Raw genomic sequence first — 14,080 nt, 5'->3', positions numbered from 1 at the left:
AAAATATTCCAGACTGAAAACTTGACATTCACGTTCTTAGCCTTTTTATAACAGAAAACGGTGAGTACTTTACTAAACAATAACTGATAACAATAACGAAAAAATGGGATTTCTAATTCAAAATATATCCTTAACTAATAACAAAGGTATTTCATTTTGGAAAACGGCACATTTCATTTTGGAAAAAACAATGAAATTCCCATTTGGAAAAAAAGTATTTCATTCCTATGGGATTTTTTGGGGGGGTGCAAGTGCCCTCCCCCTCCCCCTGCTTTCGCCGCCCATGTGGGAAGGGGCTAATCCATCGTTACCAGGGGCGTTTACGTACGCACATTTCTCTCTAAGGGATGATCATAATGCTTACGAGGCTAGTTCATGTTTTTTTTTTCATACTAAACCTGCAAATATCTATTTTATTATTAATCTTATTTAACAGGTTTGAACATAAATAAATGTACATGATGCAAAGGTACAAGGACCAAAATATACATCAAACAAATAAGATATAAATGCATTCAACGAAAAAACGATTATTTACCAAATAACGAAACCAGTACAAGAGCAGAATTATTATCATAATTTTTAGTTATCAAATCAAATATCGATAGGGGCGTGTTGATGCATTCGGAAATTGTTTTGTCAAAGTTCAAAGTGTCTACTAAAAAAAATCGTTCTTGATTACATGGGGGGATGATTATTTGGAAAAGAATTGGGGTGATAAAGAACCCTTTTTGGCCAGGGCGGGGCGAAAAAAGTCATCCGCAGCGATCGTAGCCGGTTTTTCGGAATGAAATTGGAGGGGGAGGGCACACACTTATCTCACATTCAATTTATACGCGTATGCATTATACAGATCTGGATCGAGCCTTCGCCAATTAGGAGGGGGGTTCATTCACATTTTCCCCGTAGATTTTTTCTTGAAGGGGTTGTCCGAACAGTGACTTCTTAGATGTATTCTTATAAACAAGATAATTTCATCTCATGATCCCTGGTTCAATAATGCGATCGCGAGAAGCCGAGCTAGATTTTTTTGAAATTTCAGGAATTTTTCCTAAAAAAGAACATTCTGAGCAATGTTTGGGATAATTGAATAAAATGCATATAGAACTAACTAATTACTTCAAGCGCGAAGTGCGAGCTGAAATTTTTTGATAAACTGCCATAAAGAGGGATTTTATTATATAGTTTGTTGGTAGTCATATAGTTGGAAGTCATATGTTGGCTTATGCATACTAATGAGCACGCAGCGCCAGCTGATAAGTTTTGACTATCTGACCTGAAAAGGATAATTTTGAGAACTTCATGGAATACATGAATAGAATAAGTACTTAAAAAGAACTTTATTTCATTTTCGGATTGACGAACATTATTTCGTTTTCCGGGACTAACGAATCATCGGATTAACGAACCTCATTTCGCTTTCGGACTAACGAAACTTTGGAAGTACGAACTTTATTTCGTTTACGGACTAACCAACCTTCGAATTTATGAACCTTTTGAATTAACAACCTTCGGCTTAACAACCTTCGGAATATTCGAACCTCCGGAATAACGAAGCGTCGGAATTGCCAGTGTATGCGGAAATTATAGGGCCGAATTCCACCACAGATTTTTTGCCAGGTTTGGTTCAAATCAATTAAAACATAAATTTTTGGGTAGTATGTCCATGGTATTATTAATGGTGGCTCGTTACCACATACATTCGTAATTCCGAAGCTTCGTTATTCCAAACGTTCGGATATTCCGAAGGTTCGTATTTCCGAAGGTTCGTATATTTCCGGAAGTTCATTGGTCCGAAAACGAAATGAGGTTCGTAAGCCCGAAAAAGAAGTGAGGTGCGTAATTCCGAAGGTTCGTTAATCCGAAAACGAAAAGAGGTTCGTAATTCCGATGGTTCGTTAGTCCGAAAACGAAATGATTAACGAACCTTATTTCGTTTTCAGACTAACGAACCTTCGGAACAACGAACCATATTTCGTTTTCGGATTAACGAACCTTCGGAACATTGAACCTTAATTCGTTTTCGCATTATCAAACCTTCGGAATAACGCCACAAATATTCGGGTAAACGAACCCTTATACGTTTTCGGATTAACGAACATCGAGGTATAGGCAATTTACGTGTTTCGGAATTACGAAGTGTAACCGCTCGTGACGGCACTTGAATTAATTATGGATTAGGGTGGCCGCACCATTCGAAATAACCGGTATAGGGGATTACGAAAAGCTGTATTAAGTATTTTTCTGAACCAGTCATTTCTATTAAAATTAAATCTTAAATGATAACAAAAACAACAGCAAGATCAGGGGCCGTGGAACGATTTTGAAAGTGGAAAAGGGGCTGACCATGCAAAAATTGAAAATCAGATGGTCATTTTTACGTTTTTGTATAAGGTTTTGGAAAGAAGTGTGGGGGCTGAGGACCCCCCCCCCCCCCATCCCCGTTTCCGAGGCCCTTGAATGTGAAGTGAATTGAGGAAACAATAGACCTCTCCTCCCCCCCCATTTTCAGATAAATTACCATAATTAATATAGGTCATAATCCGACACCCCCCCCCCCCTTAAACTTATACAAACATGCAGAAAAACAACTGTTACAGGAGACTTCTCAGCCCAGCCTTTGATAATGAGTTCCCCCACCCCCGGCTTAAAATGATAATAATGATGATAAAACATTGCTTATATAGCGCATAGGCCTATAACGATGCTTAAATCATGTCTCTATGCGCTTTAGAAAGGAGAATAGAAAGAATAGAGAAGAAAGAAAAGCCTGATCACAGAGGAGCAAATGTATAATCAATTAATAGGTACATGTATATCTCATTCGGTTCGAACATTTAAATTATAAACTTTTGGGTAGTTGGTCCATGGTATTATTAATGGTGGCTTGTGACTGCAATTTGCGCTAACGAGGCGAGAATGAAAGGGTGCGTTGATTTTATTTTCCTCTATCAGACTACCCTGTCCAGAACCCCCCCCCCCCCCCCCCCCCCCCCTCCCCCCCTTCACACTTCTCTACCAATGACACACCAATGAACACTGGCACCAAGGTATATATCCCATCACTATCTATTTATAACATTTTCGAAAGTAAATAGACTTCCCATTGTGTAAGTCAGCTCACCATTTAAAGGGGAATCCAGCCTTGGTCATAAAATGTAGTGTTGGAAAGGAGAAAAATAGATAAAACAGAATAATGAAAGTTTGAAAGAAATCGGACCAGCAAAAAGAAAGTTATGGCTGCTTTAAAATTGAAATCCCTATGATTATGTAGATTTCAAATTGGCAACTGGGTAAGTAAATTGAGACAAGGGGCAAGGACAGCTTTCCCATAGGCCATGTACTTAATTATCAGGGATTTGTGGTTTTCTCCTAACTGCCCATTCCCCTGGGGCAGTAATCTAAATATAACCCTGGTAGTATATTGTTTTATGTCCTCATGAAAGAAAAATGAAATTTGAAGTAAAACATTTGAAAAAATTACATATTAGCCATTTTATGTACTGGAGTACATGGAAGAGTGGTCCTTGCCTTACATCACTGTGACATCACATATGTGGCCAATTTGCAGTCTCCATGGATCTATGGATTACCAATATTCACAACTTTAAAAAATCATAACTTCCTTATTATTTGTCAGATAGTGTTCAAACTTTCACCTATCAACTTGTCTGATTTTCCTTATTCCCCTAAGAACAAGTTTTTATTTGGGTTGGATTCCCCATTAAGTAACCTTAAAGGTGAAGTCCACTCAGAAAAATGTTGATTTGAATAAATGGAGAAAAATCAAACTGAAAAATCACTGAAAATTTCTTCAAAATCGGAAGTAAAAAAATATTATGATACTAAGGTTTTGTTCTTTTTCACAAAACAGTGCCATGCACAACTCAGTGACATGAGACATTCAGTGATCTCCCTCACTCACTATTTCTTTAGTTTTTTTTCATTGTTTGAATTATGAATATTTTTTTACAGATTTGACGATGCGGAACAACTTGACTGAAACATATATTATTCAACGATGCTAATTCCACGTGTTCAGGTAGGAATTAATCGTTGCTTCACTCATTGGCGGCGGAAGCCAACAATTTTAGGAGGAGACAACCAAAAAAAATTTGACAAGCAAAAAAAAAAGGGTTCTCAACCCAAAAATTTTAGGGGGACGTAGGAAAATAAATTGACAAGCAAAAAAAAGGTCATCAACAACAAATTTAGGGGGGACCATCCCCCCTCCTCAAATTTAAGGGGGGACACGTCCCCCCGTCCCCCAGCTTCCGCCGCCTATGGCTTCACTTGACAATGAGGAGAAAATTATAACATTTTACATTTATAAGAAAAAAAGTGAGTGGATGACGTTATCAGTCTCCTCATTCGCATATCGGCCAGGATGTGCATATAACTGTTTTCTTTTTATTAAGCGAAACTTTAAAATGTCTTAACTTACTTATATCACACATCCGAGTTTGAAAAAAAATCAGTGTTATGCTTGCTGGACTTTTCTCTTTTTATTCAAATCATCATTTTATTGGATTGGACTTGCCATTTAAAAGCTAATCGAGATTCAAAAAAATCCAACAATCGTCTACTTGTACGAGGATCAGCTTCATGCCTCCTTGTAGCACGATTCTGTTTATTGTAATCAATATTCCAACGGTATGAATGTAGAAAGAAAGAAAAATATGTTCATAATTTATGAAAGAATAATAACCCGTATAAATTGATCCTATAGCAAATATAGATTAGGAAAAAAACATCTTGCCGAGTTATCAAAATGTATAATAGACCCCCCTTTCTATGTGTGTTAATGAAGCACGCATTCGTTGAGATAAATGTTTGTTATTCATGGTCATGTGCAATTATATTACACGCAATAACTATTGTAGCGAACACAGCATTTTACCGCCGAGTCTGCAGTTGTTTGGCCTTCACCTATATCATTATAGTCTATTGCCAAAAAGCCTGGTAACAAGGAAAAGAATAATAAGGTAAGTACGTAATCTCTGAACTGCTAAGTTTTACTGTCAGGTAAAAAAGGAACACGGAGAAAGTAAGATATAACAGCGGGATACTGATTCGCCAATCGCCATAGGTCCGGCGGCCCGATATTACCGTGCGCTGACGACAATTTTGCATGACTGCACCGGCACGCACTCAAACAGATCAAGTGTTGTTTGATACCACTATCGTGTGTTTGATACATTTACAAAGGTGAACACTATTTCTCTCTCTCTCTCTCTCTTTAATAAGACGTTGATGAATCCATTCATCCATTATAGATCTAGAGATTATAATTTTCCAATATTTTTCTGTGTTTGATTTTGACTGGGAGCTCATTTATATCAGTTGATACTCATCGATGTATTTTTTTTATTTTTTGGTTTGCTTTCTCTCTTGAAAGATTTAGTCACCAAATTATTCGAAACATTCTTTTTTATTCTAAAAGAGCTAAATCCACTACGTTCTTAAATTTTAAGTTTTAAGAGTCTTGGATATGAGTGTAAGGTCTGCATGCTTACTGCAAGTTTTGTTTTCGTGACTGTTGCCTCATTTTGTATTAATTTTCTTTAAAATTTTCAATTGCTAAACATCAGAAAACATATAAAATATGCTCTCTTTCATGTAAAATTTCGGAATGTCAAAATTAATGTTCTTAAATATATGGAGCTATAGGTGCCTATGCCCATGGAAATAGATATATATTTGTTAGATACATATAATTGCTAAAAGAATGGAAAGGGATAGTGGAAAATAAAGAAAAAAAATCCCTTATTCAATGAAATGCTCATTGTGGATTTAGCTCTATTTTGGAATAAAAGTCCTTATATTATTGGACGTGAAGAAACAGAAGAGACTGGAAGAAAGACTAGAGGAAGAGCAAAGAGTAAAGAGATGAATGGAAGCTACATAATGTTTAATAATCATAATAATATACAACATTTATAAAGCGCTTTATACATAAGTTTCAAACCGCTAAGAAAGAAGGGGAGAAAAGAATACAAAATATTTCAGTAAATTAAGAACAACAAAGGAACTGAAAGTGAAAATACCATTACGAAAAATTAATTATTAATTATGCGTACAAATAAAGAGATAATCTGCGAATACACAACTTAAATATAACGGGTCGATAATCATGTATGTAAATTTAAATAATCATAATAACTAAGAACACAATCTGACTTAAGAATCTGAACACATATGATAATGCAGATTAACTGAGGGGTTTGATTTCATACAGAACACAATAGAATCGTTTAGTATTGGAAAGTGAAACTAATTAAAAAAAGGTGGGTTTTAAGGAGGGACTTAAACAGTTCTAACGATGAAGCCTCACGTACATTGATGGGGAGAATATTCCAGAGCTTCGGGTCAATGTTTCAATTAAGAATAAATATATGACGTTATCTTAAAGGCCCCATTTCCCCTCAAAATATCATGTCGCAATTTTTGTGCTGTTTCATATTGTACAACCATCAAATTTCATGACACTCATTATCTGCCATTTTATGTTTTGTTTCATGTTTATAGCTAAAATGAGTTCTAAGAACGATCGGGACTTCGACGGGATTTTAAAACAAATTGCTCAGGCGTTGCATAAAATATCCGAGATCGATGATCTCGGATCAGCCTTGGGATTCGAAACAGCAGATATCGGTCGATACACCGATGCAAATGAAAAACAAGGTGGGAACTATATGGGGACGTTGGACATGCTCAGGACGTGGCGAAAAAGGCAGACGGTTTCTACGGAAAGAGGGAATCTGAGATCCGCATTACTGGCAGCTAATTTACCATTCCTGGCGGATAAATATCTAAGCACACCCGAAAATGGTTAGCATGAACTTTGCTACTATTGTTATCATCATTTATCACTATTACTATCAATTTCCATACCAATGATTATGGAGTGATGCAAGAATATATAAAGAACTCACTTGCAAAAAGGGGGTTGGTCAATTTTTCATCAAATTTGAATTTTTGGTCTCGATGAATACATTTTTTTGTAGCACTATAAGATGAAACCAAAGAAAAGCTGAAATTCCCATTAAAAAGTCATCTTACACTGTTAAAAAACCCCTGATTTTACAGAAAAATAAAAGAAGATTTTGCAGAAAGCAATACCAGAATCATTCTTTAAATTCATGAAACAGGGATTTTTCTGCATTTTAACAAAACAGGTATGTTAGAAAAAGGGGAAAAGAGTGTTTTATTGAAGGAAATTTGTAAGATTACACACACCAAATACCAATTTCCTGTAAGATTACGCAATCTGGTAAGATTACAGGTGTTCTCGAGACTCTGCTGCAGGAACTTCTTTTAGTTTAAGGATAAATTTTCTAACAGTGTAAGTGGCAAAGAAAAATCCCTTTTTTCAAAAGGGGTTAGGTCCATTTTCAGTTTGAGTGCAAAAGGGGAAAAGGTATTTTTTTTTAAATATAAAGATAGGTAGATTAAACCCAATTTTATGTTCTCAAGGTAAAGTATCATGAAAATTTAGTTTCGCATAAGAAAATTGCAATATGGGAGAATAAAAACAAATGATTTTCTTGGAGTGTACCTACCCCCTTTGCAACCAAACTCCTCTGAAGAGATAATTTGCCAAAGGGGTTAGGTCTATTTTTCATGAATTTTAATGTTTTCTTCTCATAACCTCTAAATTTTAAGTAGCTCTTGTGATACCAAAATGAAAATAGCGTTTTTAATCGAAAGAGATTGGATTCATTTCAGTTTGCTAATGGGCTAGGTCCATAATAATATATTTTTTGGTTTAATATATAGAAAAAATAAGATAGGTAGATTTCCTTTATACCCAATGCTTTGTTCACATGATAGGGTAGTACATCCTGATAATTTACTTTCTCACAAGAATATTGGAATAAGTGAGAAAAAAAACCCCCGATTTTTCTCTGAATGGTCCAAAGTGAACCTATGTAACGCCTATTGCAACAAAACTCTTCATGTTTGGCATACATTTTCAATTTTTTACTGGAAATTCTAAAATTGAACTATACTGTAAATAAAGCAAATAACATTGAGCTTCTTGTTTTATGAAGAAGACCAGCAACTGAATGTTAACCTAAAATTAAAATTGATTGTTTGAAATTCACTTGCAATGGATTGGAAGGTTGTTTTTTTTCTTGCGACCCTCCATATACATTGTTTCCCCTATTTGTATGGATGTGTGTTTTAAAATGATTGCTATTGATATCGATTTCATAACTTAATATCTACATGTATAATGATAGTGGTGGTAGTACTATGAATGAATAGTATCAAGTAGTAGTAGTAGTAGTAGTAATAGTAGTAGTAGTAGTAGTAGAAGTAGTAGTAGTAGCAGTAGTAGCAGGAGCAGTAGTAGTAGCGTAATAAACGTGCAAGTAGTAGTATCTATTATAATTAATGTTTGTTATTATAATTATCATGATAAAACGATTGGGATATCCTTGTTTATTATTACCTAATTTGCATAAATTATGCAAGTTATAATTCAAAACAGAGAATTTTTTCATGAATCCTCAACTGTTTTATAAATAACACAATCATCAACATTCTACATGAAAGAGAATATATTAGCGAAAACATCGATTTGCTCAATGACAGTATTGGTGTCCTAATTTGCTTAAAAAGAGGGCAAATATGTCATAATGTATGACGTGATATTGCGCTAAAACGAGACCAAAACAACCTCTATGTTACAGTCACACTCACGAATCCAACAATAAAGCGATCAATGGTATGTCATTCGAGATAACACAATCCCAACACCAAAGCTTTCTTTGGCTTCTCGTATCGCTTTTGTTGGTGTGTCTGCCACACCGTAATCTATGGTATATACGGGCAAAATTCATTTCGGTATCGGTAAAACACCATTTGTTTTACATGTATTTGTTTCTAATTTGTTCCCCTTAAAATTAAGAGGAGACGTTGTTCTGCAGGTTACTGCTTTAATGAAGCTCTGACACATAAATCTTGACGAATATACCCCATCTCAATCCATATTTTAACTGTATTAAAATATATATCTTTTGGAGACCCCGATGTGGCAAAACTGGATTCCCCCGGCATTCACGCTACTTTACAAAACCAGTTTGACTTGTATTATCGACTTGGAAAAGACAGATGTATAAGACACCAGTCAACATGTTTCCTGGAGAAATTTTTTTTTGGTTTATTTAAGCCTATGCCCACGGGAGCCCTCCGAATTTACCCAATCCCTTCTCCTTATTTCGACACTAAGTAAAAAAAATATAAGCCATCGGCAACGCAACTTGCGTTTATTGGTATAAAAAGCAACTTGTATATCTATGTTTTATATTTATCAATATTAATATTATCATTATAATTATTATTATTACTACTATTATTATTATTGTTCTGCAGTTTGTAATAATGCTCTAGCACAGTAAAGGCTACAACCCAACATGAGCATGCCTAGGATACCTTTCCCCTGTTGGTTTTATGTATTCAAAAATAGTTTATAGTCTTTAGAACTCTTAAAAGATTACTTTTGTTTGTATTGATATCTTGGAATAGATTGAGGAGAAAATAATCTACAATTGACATGTAGAGGAGCTGTGGTATATTGAAGAAAAGTCACATGTAAGCTCTAAACTACTCAAAGCCCTTTATTGATTCCACTCTATGTTAAATTTAAAGGGGAAGTTCACCCTTAAGAAAACTCTGTTGTAAAAATAGCAGAAAAATAGTAAAAAAAAAAAGGTGAAGGTTTGAGGAAAATCCGTTAAAGAGTAAGAAAGTTAATAGAGTTAAAAGTTTGGGATTTGTGACGTCATAAACGAGCAGCTGCCCCATGTGTTATGTAATGTAAAAATTTTGTATGGTTCCTGATAACTTAATTTTGTTTTCTATTCATGATCGGGTGTGAAATGATTTGTCTATTAATATACAAAAGCTACAGTAAAAATCATTATCAATTTTCTGAGAAAATGACATTTCATTGATTTTTTACCATTCGCTATGTGGGAATGCTGCTCGCATATGACGTCACAAATCAACAAATTGAAATTCTATAACTTTTTAATTATTTGATGAATTTTTCTCAAACCCTCGGCAATATTTTTCATTATTTTTTTGCTATTTTTACCATAAACTTTTTTTCAGGGTGAACTTCCCCTTTAAATATCTTTAGAGCACAATCGGAAGAAAGATACATTTCTATATACTGCACAGTACTGCTGTACAGAGTCGCTTTGCGTTCTCATCTTGGAAAAAAACATAAAAGGCATTGTTTCATATCGCATAAAATAAGTTCGTGTATGATGACGGTGGACTGTCGAAGTTGCCCAACTCTTTATTTTGTTTTGACAATATATATTTAGAATATCGTCTATGAAGCCCTCATCTGGAAAAGAGCACTTATTAAAGGCAGCATCTACATTATAGGCCCTAGCACTGGGAAGCGGGGCCTGAAGCACCCTCAAGATTTTCGGGGGGGGGGGTGTACTGCGTGTATTATTCTCCATAGACAGCAGCCCTGCATGGAATTCCAGCAGACGTGACAAAAAGAAAAAAAAGAAACGTTACCAAACTAACCTTCATCTTGTAGTGCAATCCTTTTTGTTTATTTGCTTGTTAAATTTCTTGATGTAAATTTGAAATGCAAAAAAGTTCAATGTAAAATTTTGATCCCAGAAAATTTAACAAGCAAATAAACAAAAAGGATTGCACTACAAAATGAAGGTTATTTTTGTAACGTTTTTTCGGTTTTGTCACATCTGCCGGAATTCCAGGGGGTGCTGTCTATGGAAAATAATACACGCAGCACCCCCCCCCCCCGGGAAATCTTGTGGGTGCTTCATCCCCCGCTTCCCAGTGCCAGGGCCTCCTCTATATAATGTAGATGCTGCCTTTAATAAGTGCCTTTTTTCCAGATAAGGGGTTCATTTAGACGATATTCTAAATATATATTGTCAAAACAAAATAAAGGGTTGAGCAACTTCGACAGGCCACCGTCATGTACAAAAACTTATTTTATGCGATATAAAACAATGCCTTCTATGTTTTGGGGGTTTATTCAAGAGGAGAACGTAAAGCGGCTTTACTGTGTAGTAGAAACGCTTCTTTCTTCCGGTTGGGCTCTAAAAATATTTAAATTTAACATAGAGTGGAATCAATAAAGGGCTTTGAGTAGTTTAGAGCTTACGTGTGGCTGTTCTTCAATGTTCCACAGCTCCTCTACATGTCAATTGTAGAGTATTATTCCAAGATATCAATACAAACAAAAGTAATCGTTTAAGAGTTCTAAAGACAATAAATTATTTTTTAATACATAAAACCAAAAGGGGAAAGGGTATCCTGGGCATGCTCCTGTTGGGTTATAGCCTTTACTGTGCTAGAGCATTATTACAAACTGCAGAACAATGATAATAATAATAATGATAATAATAATAATAATGATAACAATAATGATAATAGTAATGATAATAATTGTAATAATAACTTTAATAATTTTAATAATGTTAATAATAATATCAATAATGAGGAATATAGATTTGAAAATATAGATATATAAGTTGCTTTATTATACCCCAAAACGCAATTTGCCTTGCCGATGGTTTAAAACACGATATTTTTATTTAGTGTCGAAGTACGGAGAGGGGATGGGGTAAATTCGGAGGGCTCCTATGGGCATAGGCTTAAATAAAGAAAAAACTTTCTTCAGGAAACATGTTGACTGACGTCTCATACATTTGTCTTTTCCAAGTCGATAATAAAGGTCAAACTGGTTTTGTAAAGTTTTGCCACTTCGGGGTCTCCAAAAGATATATATTTTAATAAAGTTAAAAAAATATGGATTGAGGTAGGGTACATTTATCATGATATCATGAATTTATGGTCCAGAGCTTCATTAAAGCAGTAACCTGCAAAGCAATGTCTCTTCTTAATTTTAAGGGGAACAAATTAGAAACAAATACATGTAAAACAAATGGTGTGTTACCGATACCGAAATGCACTTTGCCCGTATATACCATAGATTACGGTGTGGCAGACACACCAACAAAATTTGATATCTCATTTGATTTATGTATCTGTCTTGACAAGTATATACCTACATGTATGTAAGTGCTGCTCTTTTTAATCATGTAAATAGCTTGTTAATTTGTTTGATTTGTACTGTGATTTATTTTTTTATCAATAAAGATTGAAAGAAAAAAAAGCGATACGAGAAGCCGATGGAAGCTTTTGTGTTGGGATTGTGTTATCTCGAATGACATACCATTGATTGCTTTATTGTTGGATTCGTGAGTGTGACTGTAACATAGAGGTTGTTTTGGTCTCGTTTTAGCGCAATATCACGTCATACATTATGACATATTTGCCCTCTTTTAAAGCAAATTAGGACACCAATACTGTCATGAAGCATATCGATGTTTTCGCTAATATATTTTCTTTCATGTAGAATGTTGACATTGTGTATTAATTGCTATTATTTATAAAAAGTTGAGGATTCATGAAAAATACTCCGTTTTGAATTATAAATTGCATAATTTATGCAAATTAGGTAATAATAAACAAGGATATCCCAATCATTTTATGACAATTTTCTCCCCTTTCTTACCCTAAGTCTTTATTTCCAATTTTAGGGCAGTTCTTGTTGAATATATAATCTTAAATACTTGTTTTCACTATATAGACATAATATGCAAATTTATGCAAATTACTTGCTTATATGCATAAATACAGCGTGTCTCTTTGGATGAATCTTTTTCTTTTAACTCAAGGAACATTTGTGCCAAGTGGGACGTTTGTACTAAAAAATGCAGCGTTCAACCTCTTAACAAGTCTACTATATGTTTCGGTTTCTCATATACCTGGACCCCATCTTACAAAGAGTTACCATTTATCGGATCAATCGTAACTCTGTTGAAATCCGTCAGTGTCATAATTTTTTTAACAGGAAACAGGAAAGGAGAACACACCAAATTGTCAAGAAATCAATGAATTTATGGATATATACAGTCTTACTTAGAACATTTCTTTAACAGACATGTTCAAGATATGTTGACCTTGCTGACTTTCTATAGTTGTGATGGATTGGATCAATGGTAACTCTTTGTAAGACGGACCCCAGCTGTGACTTAAAAAGGATATTCAGATGAATGAACACATTCATGTGTTTATGAATGAACACGTTCATGCCGTCTTCCAATATATTGAAAACCCATTAGTTGGCGACATTTGATATTTTAAACAGAGTTCATAATGTTCTTTTCCACTTCCAGCTCTGTTGGAATGAAGGTTACGAATAATGACATCATTGTCGAAACTCATGCCCTGTGATTACTTCAACGATTTTTGTGTTGCTTTGGGATTCAGCCTTACTGATGCTAAAAACACCTTAACCAGACATCAATTGAATGCTCGTGCTGCGTACGATGCATGGAGTTTAAAGACAGGTGGACTAAGAAGGGATCTTGATAAAGCTCTGCTGGATGTAGAATGTTTCGCCCTCATAGACCAATACAAGAACTAGATCCACGACTACATGATGCGTTTGTTCGTTTTGGGGAACTAAAAGGAAAATGAAACATTCAGAAAAGATAGCTTGTGCGAAAACAGAAAACCAGAGAAACAGATCAACGAAAATTTGACGAAAGTTTGAGACAAAAATAATAAGTAAAAGAAAGTTAAGAGCATTTAAATTTAAGACCATTATTGTAATATAGATCATCCAAACTGGCAATGCGACTATTATGCGTGATGTCACATGTGAATAACTTTCCCATTTCTTTTCTATTTATTTAACTTAAAATGCCTATCACATCTATCAGCAGATCATGTATTCTTTCTAAACAGGAAGGCATATGCACATTTTCAAAGAATACATTATGGAAAAAGAGTTTGTATCAACATGAGAAAGAGCAAGAAGAGAGATGCTAGGGGCATTGTTTAGTCCATCGAAGGGAAAGTTGTTAACGTGTGACATCACGCATCTTTGTTGCATTGCCAATAGGAGGATCTCCATAGCACTAGTGATCGTAATATAACTTTCTCATTATTTGTAAATTTTTTATTTATTTATTTTTTAATTGTCATTTATTTTCTGTTTTCGTACAAG

At 34.8% G+C, this 14,080-nt stretch overlaps 1 long non-coding RNA gene across 1 annotated transcript; it reads left to right on the top strand.

Annotated features, from left to right (window-relative positions):
- The first annotated feature begins 4,792 nt into the window (after positions 1–4,792).
- Positions 4,793–13,343, top strand: LOC121420712. Its single transcript, XR_005970804.1, has 2 exons — positions 4,793–4,985; positions 13,245–13,343. It is a non-coding gene; the product is annotated as an uncharacterized LOC121420712 (long non-coding RNA).
- The last annotated feature ends 737 nt before the right edge of the window (positions 13,344–14,080 follow it).

The sequence above is a fragment of the Lytechinus variegatus genome, chromosome 8, assembly GCF_018143015.1.
Source record: "Lytechinus variegatus isolate NC3 chromosome 8, Lvar_3.0, whole genome shotgun sequence".
NCBI classification, from domain to species: Eukaryota; Metazoa; Echinodermata; class Echinoidea; order Temnopleuroida; family Toxopneustidae; genus Lytechinus; species Lytechinus variegatus.
Note: the sequence above shows the minus strand (reverse complement) of the source record. Positions and strands in the feature narration are given on the sequence as shown.